This window comes from Lygodium microphyllum, chromosome 1 (genome assembly GCF_053477565.2).
Source record: "Lygodium microphyllum isolate KBCC chromosome 1, Lygodium_microphyllum_v1.1.10, whole genome shotgun sequence".
Lineage (NCBI taxonomy): Eukaryota > Viridiplantae > Streptophyta > Polypodiopsida > Schizaeales > Lygodiaceae > Lygodium > Lygodium microphyllum.
This window is the reverse complement of record NC_141135.1, coordinates 7,176,351-7,193,795: the sequence shown is the minus strand read 5'-3', so window position 1 is coordinate 7,193,795 and position 17,445 is coordinate 7,176,351.

The following is a 17,445-nucleotide window of genomic DNA, read 5'->3' as shown; positions in this document are numbered from 1 at the left end:
TTATCAACTGGTAGGGTTGGATTTTGAGAATGAGTCGCCTCAGTCTTGCCTTCTCTATTGGTTGTTCAGGCAGTCCATACTCAAGCAGTTGGACTATGTCATTTGCCCAATATGGTTTTAGATTAGCCTTGAATAAATCCCTCCTGTTGGAGAGGTTAAAGAGGTGGGCATCTGGCAATTCATCAGTAATGCCTTCTCCAGCGGATTCCCCTATGGGGATGTGTGACATATGATCAGCTTGTAGTGTTGTTTCCCCTTCCGTACAACCACAGAGAAGTAAAACTCCAAAAGAAGAAGGAGCCACCGAGCTATGCGTCCTGTAGCGCAAGGTTTGTTCACTAGGTATAGCAAGGCTTGATGGTCTACAAATAAGGTAAAGGGCATAGCCAATAGATAATGCCGGAACTTCTTCACAGCAAACACCATGACCAAGCCCTCTCTTTCCATCGTGAGTAATTCATTTCCATCTCTGTGAGTTATTTGCTAGCAAAGCTCACTAGATAATCTAGGTTGTGCTCACCAGGTTGGCACAACACTGCCTCCACAACGATTTTAGAAGCACCGATATGCACGTGAAAGGTTATGGTCCAATCCGGGGCTCTTAGAATTGGTGCTGTGGTTAGAGCCCTCTTCAACCCTTCATATGCGCGTTGGTAGGCTTCAGTCCATTCGAAGACAATCAACAGTTTGTATAAAGGTCTTGCTATCAATGCGTAATTCAACACAAACCGTCGATAGTATCCCGTATGGCCTAAGAAGAATTGAACTCCCTTGTAGTTGTTTGGGGGTGGAAGGTTGACAATAGACCTGACCTTCGAGAAGTCAGTGGCAATGCCGTTCTTTGACACCACATGGCCGAGGATGTATCCATGTTTCACCCAAAACTGGAATTTCAAGGGGTTCAGGGAGAGACGATATAGGTCACACACCGATCAAAGACTACCTGGAGTTTGTTCAAGTATTCCATCCATGTCGAGTGAACGTAGAGGTCATAAAAAGACTTCTAACTCCTTGCGAAGCATGTCTTTAAATATGGTGCACATGAGACGTTGGAAGGTGTCATGGGCATTAGTCAACCCGAAAGGCATGACTATGTATGCAAAGATGCCCCACTCGGTGGTGAAGGCAATATTATGCCTGTCGACAGGATGCACTTGCACCTAGTTGTATCCTGAGAAGCCGTCCAAAAAACTGTAGGCCTCCTTACCTGCCACTCTTTCAAGCATGTGCTCGGTGTATGGCAATGGATAATTATCCCTTTTGGTAGCAGCGTTCACCTTTTTATAATTGACGCACACTCTAATTTTTTCATTTTTTTCATCACAATGACTATGGGTGATACCTAGTCCGTGTGCTCAATTTCGTAAATGAATCCTGCTTTCATCAACTTATCAATTTCTTCCTTGACAGCATGAGCGTGCTTAGGATTCATTGGGTACAATCACTACTTCACAGACGCTACGTCTAGTGTCATGGGTATGTTATGAGTCACTACACTCGGATCTACCCCTTTAAGCTCTTACAAGAACCATGTGAACACGTCCACATACTCTCGCAAGAGAGCGACCAAACTTGCTTCCTCGTTCTTAGCCAAGTCATTGGCAATAAAGATTGGTCAGGGTGTCTCCCCTTCTCGGGCTAAGTTCACCTCTTTGACCCTGGCTGGTCCCTTGATTGGTTTGCTTGTTTGCCCTTGCCATTTGGCACCCATTAAGATGACTACCCTATCTCCTTTCTTGAATTTCGTAAATTGTTTTGAAAGGCCCCGTGGTTTTCGTTGCTCATCTGTTCGGGTGTCCCTGGGTTGGTTCGCCTTGCCTTTCTTCAATCGTTTGCACCTCAGGTGGACGGGTAAGTCCCCCCAGCTGTGCGTCTCGGGTCTTAGGCAACCTAAGTATTTTTGGGTTGCTATCCAAGCTCACTTCTGACTCAGAGTCGAACTTGCCGTCTTCGCTAGAAGAGGGGGTCTCCCCTGGTGGTCGCAGTTCAGATATGGTGATTCTACTCTAAGCACTTGTGTCTCCCCTAGTTGAGCTAGGCATGCTTGCTCTAAGCACTTGTGTTGCCCCTGGTTAAGCTAGGCATGCTTGTTCAAGGTCTATGGCTACTATGTGTTCTAACTAGGCACGGTCACAATTTATGTGCATGAGTCCTCGCTTTGTCTTGTAGGCACTTCTTTTTTGCGGCTTGGAATCCGCCCATATTTGTTCTATTTCATGTTCCTCTGTGTCATACTCTACCGAATCCACCTCACCCTCACTTCCATCACTGAAGGGTTGACAGTCTTCGTACTTGTCGTTAGAGTCCTCTGTGCTGGCCGGCTCGTCGTCCCGTAGGGCTTGGTACATCTTTTGTCACCGATTCTGGACTAAGGCCCAGTTGCACATAAGGTTCAAGTCATGCACTCTAGTCCATTGCCACTTGGATTCGCCTTAGAGGTCCTGGAGTGGTGTGAGGTTTGCTGCTGAGTTGTCAGCTAGCTTGTCTGTTAAGTATTCCAGGGCCTCCTGGATTTCTCTCTTGTTGCTTGGAACTTGGAAGGTGATGCGGGCTTAGGTCTCCCAAGATGGGTTCCTTCCATCATGCACATTGGTATAGAGGGCGTGCCACCGGTCATGCCCATCATCTTGATGGCTTGCTCATGCGCCTCTTGGTTTGAGAACGACAGGTCGATTGTAGCAAGGACATGCATCCAATCCCACACGTCTTATAGACATGGGATATACTTGGTCAACGGCCCATAAGACTTCTTGACCTGACTGTCACCCTTGAGCATCGAGGAGATGGCATCCAAGTTGACCGGTGAGGTCTTCCAAGTGTCCATCTCCACCCTCATAGCTTCCGTCCTGTTGCTTAAGAATATCAAGCTGTTACCCCAATCTTCAATAACTCTGGTATTGCACATCCAAGGCTGGCCTAACGGGACATCATAGTCCACCCCCTTCATGACTATAAAGTCGACAGAGAATTGGACACCTGCGATTTTCATTGGCCAGTTTTTAAGTATCCTGAATGGCCTACCCTCATGCCGTTTGCTAATGTGACATTAAACCGAGCGGTCTCAACAAGTGGGTTTCCCCAGGTCTACAGTACTGCATGGCTTAGCATACTAACCCCCACTCCCGTGTCTACGATCCCCTTTCTTGCTGTGTCTCCTAAGGCTAGGACTAGTAACACTGCATGCATCTCGGGGCCTTCCTAGAAAGCGTTAATGTGAAAGGATTGTGACATAGAGTGTAGCGTTAGACTCGGTATTTGTGTTTCTGCATCTTGATCTTGTAGATCCGATGCCTATTCTCGTGATTCTTTGATCCACTACTTGAGGTGTTGCCATAGGGTGGGGTGTTGCTTAAGTAGGTCTCCTAGGCTTAATGTCACTGGGGTGGTCACTAGCGTGGTGAGGAGGCTGTCGCTTGCTCGTCCCTCTCCTATGCCAAATTGTCCTGGCCAATGGCCTGACTGACTTGTGGGCCTGTAGCATCAAGGTTTGCCCTAAGGGGTGCTGTTGGTTGCTCGTCCCTCTCCTGTGTCAAATTGTCCTAGACAATGGCCATGATTGAGTTGTGGGCCTGCAGCATCAAGGTTTGCCCTAAGGGGTGCTGTCTGTGGTGCAGTTGCCCTTCCTGACTTTAGTTGAGGGGGTGAGTTTGCGGTGCTCACGCTGATGAGATCCTCACTCTCGTCCTCTAGGATGGGCTCAACGTCTCTTAATTACTCGTGCTCTTTTACCTAGTCCCTCACCTTCTCTATGGCTTCGAGTTGGCTCTTCGAATGCGGGTACTCCCCTACCTTGGAACTTCCCTTTTCGGCCGTCTTGGGGCCTGAAGTTTCCATCTCTGCATCCTCGACTTTCTTTCCAATAGGTAGAGTTGTAGGACTCTCATCTTTCAGTGCGATCTTAGCCTTCTGCCTCCTCTTCCTTCGCCTGCAGCTCTTTTTTCCCATTGAGGTTGCATTGAGGTTGCTGGGCCCTGGTAGTGATATGCCAGCCTACTTTGTCTGGGCACGGGTCATGACCCGCAACAGGATGGGAGTGGCCTCCCCATCAAGGTTCTTGATGCTGAACAGCCCCAATGGGACAGATGGTACTTCGGCTAAATTTGCAAAAGGTTTTCGCTTTGGGCAATCGACAAAGAGATGGGTGATTCCACACTCTACACACCTTAGGTCAGCTTTGTCTCTGTTCTATTGCTCCCTCTCAGGGCAATGTGATGAGACATGGCCTGGGTGTCCATAGGTCCAACAGATGATTTGATCTTGCGTCTGCCCCCCTAGGCCTCTACCTCGTCCTCTCCCTAATGCCATCACTGGTACTAGTCGATAGTCCATGAGGACGGCATTGCCCTCTTTGTCGTGAGAGACATAAGGGTATAAGTAAGTCTCTTCCTCATTTGGCTCTTCCACGTAGTGGACTGGAGTGTCACTTATAGTGGATGGGTCACATAGGGGCCAGGCAACCTAGGTATACCTGTAGGGTTTACGTCCATCATGGGGACAACCAATTTCATGTCATTAAGTGCAGGAAGGGCCAATGGGGCTCCCCTTTCGAAAAGTGGTAAGGCTATGCTATATATTTTTCCCTTTGCCAGTCTAATTCCACAATAATTTTACCCCTTCTTTTCCAACCTTTATCTTTCCCTCAAATTCCTATTTTCACTTACTGTTCCTTTATTGAGGATAGGGTATTTTCCCCTTCTCCACCCTGTCCTTCTCCCTCCATTAATGTACCCTCTACATTTCCTATTTATCAATTAACACCGTTCCTTAGTGATTCCTTACAAATTTCTGCCACTCCTTCTTTAACCTTTTCTTCCTTTTATGATTTTTCTTATCCTTCCCTTCATCCACTTCTCCTTATTCCATTACCCTCTCCTAATACTTCTATATCTCAACCACCTCAGTTGGTTAGTGACTGTGACGGGTTTGATAATTAGATTTCCAGAAGAAGGGGATGGAGTTCGGATGATTGCCTTACAAGACCGCAGATTAATTGGCCAGTAATTCCAGGAGAATGGACAGCTTCCAGTCAAGCTTATCAGAACTATGTTCATTTTGCCCAGCAGTATTCACAGTCTGCAGATCCCTCAGTGAGATTAACTGCTCACTTTGCTTGGTACCTGGCGTATATGCATAGGCACTCTCATAATGATTCCAAGCCTATTCCAAAGTTGTGCATGAATGTCAATGTTAGCATTGATTCCCAACAGTTGGAGATATTGTATTTTCATGCCCTCTGTTTGCCTAGCAGATACCTGGTCCTGTTGGAAAGGATGTGCTGTCTCCAATTTTTTCAAAATCCTCCCAAAAACTTTGTAGATGAATCCTTATCTATGGATCGATTCCGACAACATCAATCTTTTAAGAGGGATCATCTTCATTGATACCTTTCCAATGTATGGTGGAAGCTTTTCATAAAAAAACTCTCTTTTTGAAGGAGTCATTCAGATGGTTGTGTTGTGTATTAGTGTTTGTGTTGTGAGTTCATTTATGTAATACGAACGTGGTGGTTTCCTATTGGATTTCGTGTATGAGCTACGTTTTGGAGATTTGTGGTGATGGGGTCGTGGATGGAGAATTGAAGCAGATGCAGATGAAGAAGAAGAAAACTCTTATATCCTTTACAAATTTGTTGTGATTTTTAGTTTACTAAGAGGTATTAATGTATAAAGGGTTTTCCTTTCTTTGTATTTTTCTATCAGAAACAGGTTATAAGTTGGGGTCGTGGTGGATGGATTCTTTTTGAGAAGATATGGAAGATCAAAGTTGAGCTTTTCCCTGAACTTGTATTCCCTTTTTCCTGGGTCGCGAGGACGCTTCCTTATTAAGTGTGGGGATATGTTGAGTGTTGAAATGACTTGTTTTTTGGCTGATTTTTGTTGTTTTTGAGAGCTGAATGGTTGATTTTATGAGATGATTGATTGATTTGGAAGTGGTTTGAGAGTGTTTTGGATGATATTGATTGTGTTTTGGAAGATCATGATGTTTGTTGGTGGTTTTGTGATGTTCTGATAGGTTTTGATAGGTTCTGTATACCTTCTGTTTTGTTCTGTTTTGCTCTGTTTTGGTCTGTTTTGTTCTGATTGTCTTCTGTAAAGAGGGATGGAGTATTGATTGATGAAGAATGAGATATTGTGAAAGTTTATTGAATGGTTTGTAAGAGTTTGGAATGGTTTGAGAATGAGTTATGTGGTTTTGATAACCTTCTGTAACCTTCTGTAGGTCTTCTGTAGAGCTTCTGCTTCTGTTCTGTTCCTGTTCTGTTATGTACTGTAGCTGTTCTAGTACTGTTCTGTAGACTGTTCTGTATGCTTCTGTAAGTGTTCTGTGGAATGTATGTGTGACTTTGGGAAAGTTTTCTAGCCTTGGAAAGAGGTGAATACAAGTGCAAAAGAGCTGAAAGAAGTGGAAGAAGTAGCTGCTGAAGATTCAAGTGAAGACTAGAGTGAAGTGACAGTAGTGAGCTATGAAAAGACACTGTAGTGGCTCTGGTGACTCTTCATATCAGACATACCTCTTGGGAGGGGTATCCACGACCTAAGAGTGATTATTGAGAGTGATTTTGAGAGATTGTAGTGAGGACATGATGTATTATTGATAGAGTGAGAGAGAGAGAGTCAGAGATAGCCAATTCTACTGAAATAGAGTGATTGTATATGAAAGATTGAGAGAAAAGACTATGAAGATATTGAAGATGAATACTATGTGATGTATTTTCATTCAAAGATGGTGTATTTCTTTGCTTTCTTTGTTCTATTGATGGATTTTGTGAAGATGTTGAAGAATATGGTTGATTCTATTAAAACCGTGGGAGATCTACATGATGCTGCATGAAGATTTGTTGTGCCTGGTGTTCTTTTCTTCATTGTGATAATATGAAACATGATAAACAAGCTTGTTGATGTTACAAGATAGATTTTCTTGCAAGAGAATTCCCTTTTCCTTGGTGTTCCTCTCGGGGCTCCATGTTTTTGGTGCGCAGCCGAGGAAACTTGCCATCAACAAGCACCAAGAGAGGCTGAAAATGAAGGAAATGGCATTGCCAAGAAGAGAAGAATTCAATGGATGTTTGTAAAATTCCTTCTTCCACTGAAGAGTTGGAATTTCTCATAATCAAAGCCACTTTCCACAAAAAGTTCATCCCACAATGGCGGAAACACATCACCATCATGATGCATGCTCTATGTAGTGGACAGTTTCCTCTTCCTGTTGAAGCAGCAGAAACTTGCATCTTGGTGGCAAACTGTTTGGGAACAAACTGAAGAGCAGAAACAGAGAGAATGACGATCCATGGAAGATTTGGCATTCATTGAAAAGTTTCCAGACAACATCAAGTGGGAGATTGTGAAGAAGCTTCAGGAGTCTTGGTCTGTAGAGGTTCACAAAGACAAGAAGGAAAAAAGTTGGAATTTGTTCGTGGACGCTCAACAGCAAGATATATGGGATGCTTGGTGTACTGATAATCTTCTGTTTGTTCAATTAGCAACCCACTGGAAGTTGGTAGATAGAGTGTTTTTCACAACCTACACTGTTGAAACCATCAGAAGTTGGCATTACTATGATGATGGCACCACCACAATGCTAAGACGTATGCATTTTGACACCTTCAGAATCGAATACCTTCCTCTGTGCAGTGGCATGAAAGCAGAATTCAGGGACGTTGAAAAGAAAGAAGTAGAAGAAAGGTTGGCAAGAGAGTCCTCTAGAGACTGAAGCCTTTTGTTAACCCTCTGTGGAGCACTAACAACATAGTGGAGCCAACCCCCTGATGAATGACACAATAAAAAGGCAAGCGTTAGAACGAGTCCAGAGGTACGTGAGAAGAGAGAAAGCAAAAATCAAGGCTGAGAACGAGCTAGCAGCATAAGCCGCCTTTGACGCCCTTGCGGAACCCTTTACAGAAGTCCCAATGGCACATCAAGCCCTTCCTCCTCCTGCTGGAGGTCCACTTCCAAGCCAGATCCGTCCTAGAAATATTGATGACAGACCAGCGAATGTAGTCCCATTGCCAGTTTTTAAGGGAGAGTACAATGAAGACCCCGATCTTCATGTAGCAGAGTTTATGGTAGCGTGTGTGGCTAACAATGCTAGAATCCCTGAGCATTGGTTAGCAATATTCCCCGCCACTTTCAAGGGCGCGGCGTTTCAGTGGTATGAGAGACAAGCAGCAGGAACTTTTGGCACATGGGACGACCTGAAGTTGGCCTTCCTCACTAAATTTAGGCGTGAAGGTTTTGAAGAGTGGATGAGAGAGGAATTTATGAACCTAAGTCAGTCCTCTGGAGAAAGAGTGGAAGCTTATGTCTCACGAATGGAATCCATCCTGAAGAGATGGACTAATCATAATCTAGATGATGGCATTCAGAAGGGGGTGTTTCTCAGAGGATTACAACCAGAAGTCCGTAAGTTTGTGGAGCTGCAAAGACCAGCCACCCTGCAAGCTGCAACGGAAGGTGCAAGACTGTACGATGAAGTGGAAGCTAGATTGGCGATGAATACAGGAAGAGGAGTCCTACCTCCTCTGATGCCAGGAATGATGTACCCACCAAATGCAGTTCCAGGGACTGTTCCCTACCCTTACTAACAAATGTCCCCGGTATCACAGTACAGTGCACCAAATCCACAGTGGCCACAACCCATGCCTCAAATGATGGCTCAACCACAACAACAATGGTCCCAACCAATTTCCTCAATGACAAATCAGCAGCAACAGTGGAATCCTACCAACTGGAGCCAACAGCCAACAGTTCAAACAGGAGCACTGAATCAGAACCAGAACAGAGACCCCTCTGTACCAGCCCAACCAGTTTATGCAGTGATTACAGAGACTCCTCAAAACCCTCCTACCAGTACGTCCGGAGGAGAAAGCTTGAAGGATTACTTATCCAACTCAGTTGCAAACATAAAAAAGGAGTTGATGGATGTGATTACAGAGCAGCTACAGACGTTGAAAGTGAATACCGCGAGCATATCCAACGTTGCAGGAGTAGGAAGAGATGTGATGCGGTCAAATACTTGGTGTGGTAAGTGTCATCAAGCAGGCCATTTAGCCACTGAATGTACACGCAAACCAACCATTCCTGGAGCCTTCTGTTCCTACTGTTTGCGGAAGAATCATACAGAGGACATTTGCTCTCTGAAGGAGATGCATGATAGGAGAAGGAAGGAAGAAGACGCAAGATTCAACTTGCTGGAATCCAAAATGACAACACAGGATATTGGACCCAAGCCTAGAGAGTTTGGTCCTAATTTCGGACCCAGAAGATTTCCCTCCCAAAGTTACAGAGGAAGACAGTCTGGCGGTGGTCAGAGATCAGAAGTGGAATGTTACAGATGCGGAGAAAAGAGACACATCTCACCAAATTGTCCAAATCCTCGAAGGTCAGTGGATTACAAGCCCTTATGCAGTCGATGCAAAGGAGAAGGCCACACTGCAAAAGACTGTCCGAGCCCAGCCCCAGTGAAAAACAGTGCTACTGATAGTCCAGCCAAGGCCCAAGAGCCTACCTCCAATTTAGTGGAATTGGAAGTTGCTGCCATCACGCGTGCAAAGCAGAAGGAACCACCTATCTAGAAAGAAAATAACCCCCCTACCAGAACAGTGAAGTTCAATCTTCCACCAGAAGAACAGAACAGAACAGAGCCTAACAGTGCCGTACAGAGCCCTACAGTGCCACAGACAGTTACAGAGACAGTTACAAAGACAGGACCAGAGGTCCAGGATACAAAAGAGGAGGAAGTGCCACAGGTGGCAGAAGAAGTTCCCATGATTCCTCTGATGGAAGAAAGAGGGAAAATGAAAATGGGTGTTGCCCCATTCCCTAATCGTTTAGAGAAGCCAGTGGATCCTATTAAGGAATACGATCTGGTCGGAGATCTAGATACCTTTAAACCAAACCTGACATTCCGACAATTATTGATGTTGTCTCCCAGTTGCCGGAAAAGGTTCAAAAGTATACTGACAAGACGACGTGGTTTAAGGATTGCTCCCTCAATAGCAACAAAGTCCAACAAGGCTCCAGAGCCTGTAAAAGAAGTGGATGTGGCTAATACTTTCCTAGATCCGGGTACTCCAGAGACTGGCGTGTGGATAGAAGGCTGTTTCATTGCAAATGCACTGATTGATGGTGGCTCATCAGTGAACATTATGACGGATGTGACAATGAAGGATCTAGGCTTACAAGGTGTGCAACCAACCCAATGGCTCATCAGATTGGCGGATCAGAGTAGAATCAAGCCTTTGGGCATTCTCCCATATGTGAAGACTACAGTGGCTGGAAAAGATTATTGGCTAACCTATCTGGTGGTGAAGCCAAACTCTTATGGTACATCCTACCCTCTGTTACTAGGCAGACCATGGCTTTTTGAAGCCCGAGCAAGGACGGATTGGTTCAAAGGAACTTTGACCTTGGGTAGAGGACCCAACAAAGTGGTGCTGAAACTGTATGGTTCTCAAAAAGGACATGGATCCACCTCCTTGGAATTATCTTCTGACTCCCCTAATGAGGTTACGGATGGAACATCAGCAGACGAAGATGCTGTCAAACAGATCCTTCCCAAGAAAACAGTGGCACATTCCTTAACAGTGGATACTGTAAGTCGACTTCCAAAAGATGCAAAGCCATTATCAATGGGTGAATACTTCCTGCCTGAACCAGGAATGACTTCTGAAATCACTTTTGACAGTGAGATAGAAGCATGGATGTATTGCTCTCCCTATTACATGGCCATAGCAGAAGCCGAGACAGAGGCAGGAGAGGAAACAGAGAATCTGTTCTTCTGTTACAGAGCTCCTACAGAGACAGAAGCAGAGGCAGAAGTAGAAGCAGAGACAGAGACAGAAGAGGATGTATATGATATGGACGAAGAAGATTATGAAAGTGAAATGGAAGGGTCTATCCCACCTGAAGAGGATACATTTGAAGAAGAAGTTCCAGAAGCATCAGAAACAGACGACCTCATGCTACGGGACAGAATGGCAATGGTACCATTTGGTTTGGTAAATGGAACTTCTCATATGAAAAACCTTTATAAGAAATGGATTAAGAAGAACAAGCCATCTTTCAAGAGTGGCTCCTGCCGTCCTAACCCATCCTTGCCAAAGAAATATGATGATGATGCACCGTGCCAACAAGCACCAGTCCCACAAACCCAACAGAAATCAGAGGGTCCCTGTTATGTGACGTTCCTGGATGCGTCATCAGAAGATGGGTCTTCAAGTCAAGAGGTAATTAATTTTGAAACCAAACCCGGAACAGCTCTAATCCCATTCCAACGTCTTAAGGAGCAACCTAAGTCTCCACCAAAAGAAGAAGTTGGTTCTAGTGGGACATCAGAAGAGGACACCACTCCCTTGAAGGAGTCGGATCTGTATCCAGAAGCAGTCCGTGGGACCTTCATCCGTGAAGTAGAAGGTGAAAGGAAGTTAACCTTTGTGGATGCAGAAGGCACTGAACGCCACTTGAAGGTGGGTAGCAGCCTCCCAGAAGAGGAGTTGTCAACCTTGTACAACTTGTTGAAAGAAAATTTGGACGTGTTTGCATGGTCTTACAAAGACCTAAAGGGGATTGATCCCACAATATGTCAACATCATATTGACTTAGAGCATGATGCCAAGCCAGTACGGCAACGACAGAGGCGAATGAACCCGAATTATTCCACATTGGTGAAAGCGGAGCTGCTGAAGCTTCTGGAAGCCGAGTTCATCTATCCAGTGGCAAATAGTGAATGGGTTTCACCCATCGTGGTTGTACCCAAGAAAAATGGCAAATTGCGAATATGTGTGGATTTCCGAAAGCTTAATTCAAAAACAAAGAAAGATCACTTTCCTATCCCTTTCACAGATCAACTGTTGGACACAGTGGCAGGACATGAACTTTATTCTCTTTTGGATGGATTTAACAGGTATAACCAAGTCCAAATTGCGGAAGAAGACCAATCTAAAACAACCTTCACCACAGAATGGGGAACCTACGCTTACCGAGTGATGCCGTTTGGGCTCTGCAATGCCCCTGCTACTTTCCAACGAGTCATGATGGCCGCATTTCAAAATCATCTGCACGACTTTATCGAGGTATATTTGGATGACTTCTGTGTCTATAGTTTGATCCGTGAACACTGGGAACACCTGGAACAATGCTTTGACCGATGTCGGGAGTATGGGATTTCCCTCAACCCCGACAAATGCATCTTTGGGGTCTCTTCTGGAGTTCTGTTGGGCCACATTGTCTCTGCACAAGGAATATCAACAGACCCTGCAAAGATTGAAAAGATCGCAGCTTTGATAGCACCCACCAACCTCAAACAGTTGAGGGGATTCCTAGGCCATGTGGGTTACTACAGAAGGTTTATAGCCTATTTTGCGACAAAGGCAACCTCCTTGCACAAGCTTCTGCGGAAAGATGCAGAGTTTACTTGGACAGAAGAATGTGACAAAGCCTTTCACACTCTGAAGCAGTGTCTGATTGAGGCACCCATTCTGCAACCTCCTGATTGGACGAAAGAGTTCCATGTATACACTGATGCATCTATTGAAGGCTTAGGCGCAGTCCTCTACCAAAAGGGCTCCTCGAAGTTGGATCAGCCGATCTATTACGCAAGCCGAAAAGTCACTGATAGGGAACGGAACTATACAGTGATAGAGTTGGAGTGCTTGGCAATGGTGTTTGCCTTGGAAAAGTTTCGCCACTACCTCCTATCCACCCACTTTAAATTTTATGTGGATCATGAGGCCCTGTCCTTCTTGATGAACAAAGCAGATGTGAAAGGACGAATAATGAGATGGCTCCTTCTATTCCAAGAGTTCGACTTTGAGGTGATTACTAAGCCTGGCCGTTCCCATGTTCTGGCTGATCATCTGTCGCGTATCCCACAAACTGCAGACGAGGAGCAGGATGATCCAGACCTCCCTGATGCTTCCCTATTCTTGGTAGAAACTGTAACTCCCTGGTATGCAGACATTGCCAATTTGCTGGCAACCCAATAGTACCCTCCTGTTATTTCTAGTCGGGAAAGGAAGAAGCTCATGCTAGAATCAGCCCCATACACCCTGCTAGGTGGTGCACTGTACAAGAAAGGCAAAGATGAAGTGCTCCGAAGATGTGTTGTAGGAGAAGAGATTGGGTTTATTCTGAAGGCTTGCCATGACAAGCCATGTGGAGGTCACTTTCCAAGCGAAGCTACAGCCAGGAAGGCTCTGCTAGCAGGATATTGGTGGCCTACCATTCATAAGGATGCCTATGATTACTGTAAAAGATGTGATGCTTGTCAAAGAATGTGGAAACCCACCAAGACAAGTGCCATGCCACTACAACCTATCCTTCCTTTGAAGCCGTTTGAGAAGTGGGGCATCGACTTCGTCGGTCCCATCGATCCTCCTACCAGAAGGAAACAGAACAGATACATCCTCGTATGTACGGATTATGTTACAAAGTGGTGTGAAGCTAAAGCCCTAAAGCGGGACGATGGTAACAGCGTGGCCCTGTTCATGTATGAGAATATCATCACCCGTTTTGGTAGTCCCTTAGAGCTGGTAAGTGATAGAGGCACTCATTTCCTCAACAAAGTCATGGAAGAGTTGACAGAGTTGTATAAGATCCGCCATCGCAAGTCCACTCCTTATTACCCCAGAGCCAACGGCCAAGTCGAAGTCACCAATCGCATCCTCTGCTTGATTCTGACAAGAACAATTGCCGCACATCGTCGTGATTGGGACGATCGACTTACAGAGGCCCTCTGGGCATACCGAACCTCCCATAAAGTCGCAACAGGACAGACACCCTTCTAGCTGGTGTATGGTACAGAAACTGTTTTTCCTGTTGATTTGGAACTACCCTCTTTGAGAGTGGCTATCAAAGAGCGTTTGGGGGATGATGATTCACTGCAACGCCGTCTCCTGCATTTGGAATGTTTGGACGAAATTTGTAGGATGGCTCTACAGTGCATGGAAGCCACGCAAGCTCGACGCAAGGCTTACCATGATAGCTTCATCAAGCACAAGGAGTTCAAAGAAGGTGATTTGGTCCTAGCCTATGATTCACGATTTGGCAAGTTTCCTGGGAATCTCCAACAGCGATGGATGGGCCCCTATAAGGTACTTGCAGTCAACCCTAATGGTTCTGTCCAAGTGCAGACCGTTGATGCCTCTGATGATCCCTTTCTGATCAATGGATATCGCCTGAAGAAGTACTTCCCTCGGGGATCTTGACAATTACGGACACTTGATCCTTTCCCTCGTTGGCGTGGCACTGTACTTCTTATGATGCTACTTCTGATAGCCGTTCTTCAATCACTCCTGATGAAGTGGACGCAACCCTCTGTCCCCTCAATTCCACCCTCCAGCCTTGATCTCTTATCCTCTATTTTCCACCAGCGACAGTGGCAAGGTTGGTCTTGATACATGGTCTTTCTACCATTCCCTTGCTCAATTTGAAAGAAAGAAAAAGGAAAAAAACAAAACAAAACATATCGGTCATGGGAGAAAAGGACTTAGGTCCCTGTCATGCCGACCTATTCTTCGAGAAAAGGTGGAAACACCCTCGGGAATAGGGGAAAACAAGAAAAAGAAAAAGAATAAAAAAAAATTGTTATGAGAGAAAAGGAAGAAATTCCCTGTCATAGCAGGCCTCGTTCCAAGAAAAGGTGGTAAACACCCTTGGGTGAGAAGCTGGCTGTGGAAAAGGTGGTAACACCCAACAGTCCAGAAAGTGGATTCATTAATTGATATTCCCAGGATCCAATTCCGAAGCTGCCTCCCTTGGTACGCTGTGTCCTGGGTCTTTCTGCAGAGCGTCTAACTGTCCTCCAGCAGATGACATGTCCTATCCAATACAATATTCGATTTGATGGCTACCTCCCTGGGTACGCCTCTTCAATAACTGATGACGCGATCTTCATCGACAAACAATAGAGTGACGTGAGCTTTCATCCTAACCGGATGGGGAAGTGAGTATGGTTGCCCTCTGTAACTATCAACAACGAGTGCGACAGAGGGTGGGGCGAGTGACCAGTCTTTTCCCTTCAAATCAAATGAAAGGTGAGAAGTGTGAATGACGTGTTGCACGCACGGGATGGGCCTCTCAAAGCACAAAGCACAATTTGTTTCTGTGCACTGCACCATAAGGCTCCCTGGCCTTCCTTCTCGCACCGTATGCCGGCACAGGGCGGGATGCACAGTTGCACCATCAAATGCGCACAAGGCATACAACCTTTGCACAAGTGACTGTGAGGATTACATCAATGGGTTTCAGGAAAAGGCTGCCCTCCTGTATCTATCAACAGAGAGTGAGACAGAGGGTGGGTTGAGTTTGACTGGAGTTTCTTCAATCATTTACCGAGAGGTGCGTTTGAGGGACGTTATGACACTTGGAGTCATGTATGTTCCACTTTCCATGTGCACCCACGGGATGGGTCTTTACCGTCATCACAAGACACGTCACCCTGTTCTGTACACTGCACTGTAAGGCTCCCTTGCCTTCCTCCTTGCACCTATGCCAGACGGGGTGGACGCACTAATGCACCATCAACTGTGCACCCTGGCATACTCCTTCTGCACCATTCCCCTCTTGTCGATTCCTCAACCGGGTATGAGATATGGGTTTTAATCCTTTTTCCTCAAGTGATATTAGTCATGGGGCGAGTGACTGTTCTTTCATTTCAATTGAGTGATTGAGAGTTGAGTGTAGTATCCCTCATCATCGATAAATTTCCTGTGATTCCTTCCATCAGCTACCTCCCTGGGTGCTGCCGCGTGGTCCCTGCCATGACGGACGTGTGCCGAGAAGATGCCTTGGTCCCTCCAACGCCGACAACCACACTGGACGTGCCGTCGACACTCAATCTTGATTCTTGACGAAACGGGCCAAGTTTTTCTAACCCTACACTTCGGGTTCTTCGTGACGTTCATGTTTTAAGTGTGGGGATGTTAGTGGATGGTCTATGGCGTGGTCCTAGGTCCCTGTTGCTCGGTTAACCCTATCCATTGAGGTCTTAAGTGTGGGGACGCGTCCCTGCGCGTCTACATTGCATATCCTCTGCATATGCCTTACCCTGCTCATGCATGTATGCCTTGCCTTGCTTTTACCCTAATGGGATCCCTTCCCACCCACCCGGTTATGTTCCACCCACCCTTGGAGCTGTTCCCCTGCAGTTTTCCTTTCTTTCTTGATTTTGAGATCCTGTCATGTGACCGCACCCTACGTTCACTGACGTCCCAATCCAACTTTATAGCCCTGTTCCTCCCTTTGAACTGATCATTTTTACTTTTTACCTACCTTTGTTCCGGTGCACGGTTTTTGAGTTATTAATTTTTGAAGCATTTTGCGGAATTTAGCCGGTTTTCCATGTGAACGCACTTTTCTTGCTTCGAAACCATGCTCTGACATCATAGCCCTGACCATCACTTTTCCCCTGACATTTTTCCTTTTTATTCCGCATCATTCCGCTACACGATTTGTCCGTTATTAATTTTCCGGTTTTTTAAGACTTTTTCATGCGTATTTTTGACATTTTTCCATGTGAACCTGCCCTATTTGCATCGGAATTCCAATTTGATTTGACAGCCATGTCCCCTGTGCCTTCCCCTACCTTTTTCCTTTTTCCTCCACCCTTTTTCGACTTCCGGATTTTTACTTATTAATTTTTAAATGAGTTTTTGGGTGTATTTTTGGAGTTTTTCGCCTAGGAACCCCTCCTATTTCCACCGAAACTACGTTTTCACATGATAACCCTGTGCCACTCCTCTCTGCGGACATTTTTCCTTCTTACTGCATGTTATTCCGGTGAATGGTTTGTCCGATATTAATTTCCGATCCCATTTTCGGGTTTGTTTTTTTGGGTTTTTCCCATGTGAACGCATCTTATCTCAGTCGGGATTCTGTTTTGATGTGATAGGATTGTCGGGCACATCTTTCTGCACAGTTTTCCTTTTTTCTGCACCTCGTTCTGATGCACGGATCTTTCGATATTAATTTTTAAATGTGTTTTTTGGTTCGTTTTTTGTGTTTTTTGCACGTGACCGCCCTTTACCCCTCCCGGAACTTTCGTCGCATATTTTCCTTGTTTTCCCCCTGTTGTCTTGCCCACTTTTTGTTTTTACTCTATTTTGTTTTGACGTCCGGATTGGGAGTTATTAAATTTTCTTTATTTTTACGTGTATTCGCGCACCCGTTTTGCGCGTGCACGCGCCCTTTTTCGATTTTATGCATCTCCACGTGTCCTGCTCGTGTCCGCATAACCCGTACCGTCATCCTAGCGTCATTTCAATCTCGTCATGGCAAATTTTTTTACCCCGCCCCGCGCATGTGCGCGGGACGGGGGTACGCACCCATTTCCCCCTGCCCACCCCTTACCCTACCCTACCCTTGTCCATGTCCACCCCCCTTGGGACCCCTTCCCACCCAACCTACCCGCCCATTGCCCTGCCCACCCCTTCCCCCCTAACCACCCGAC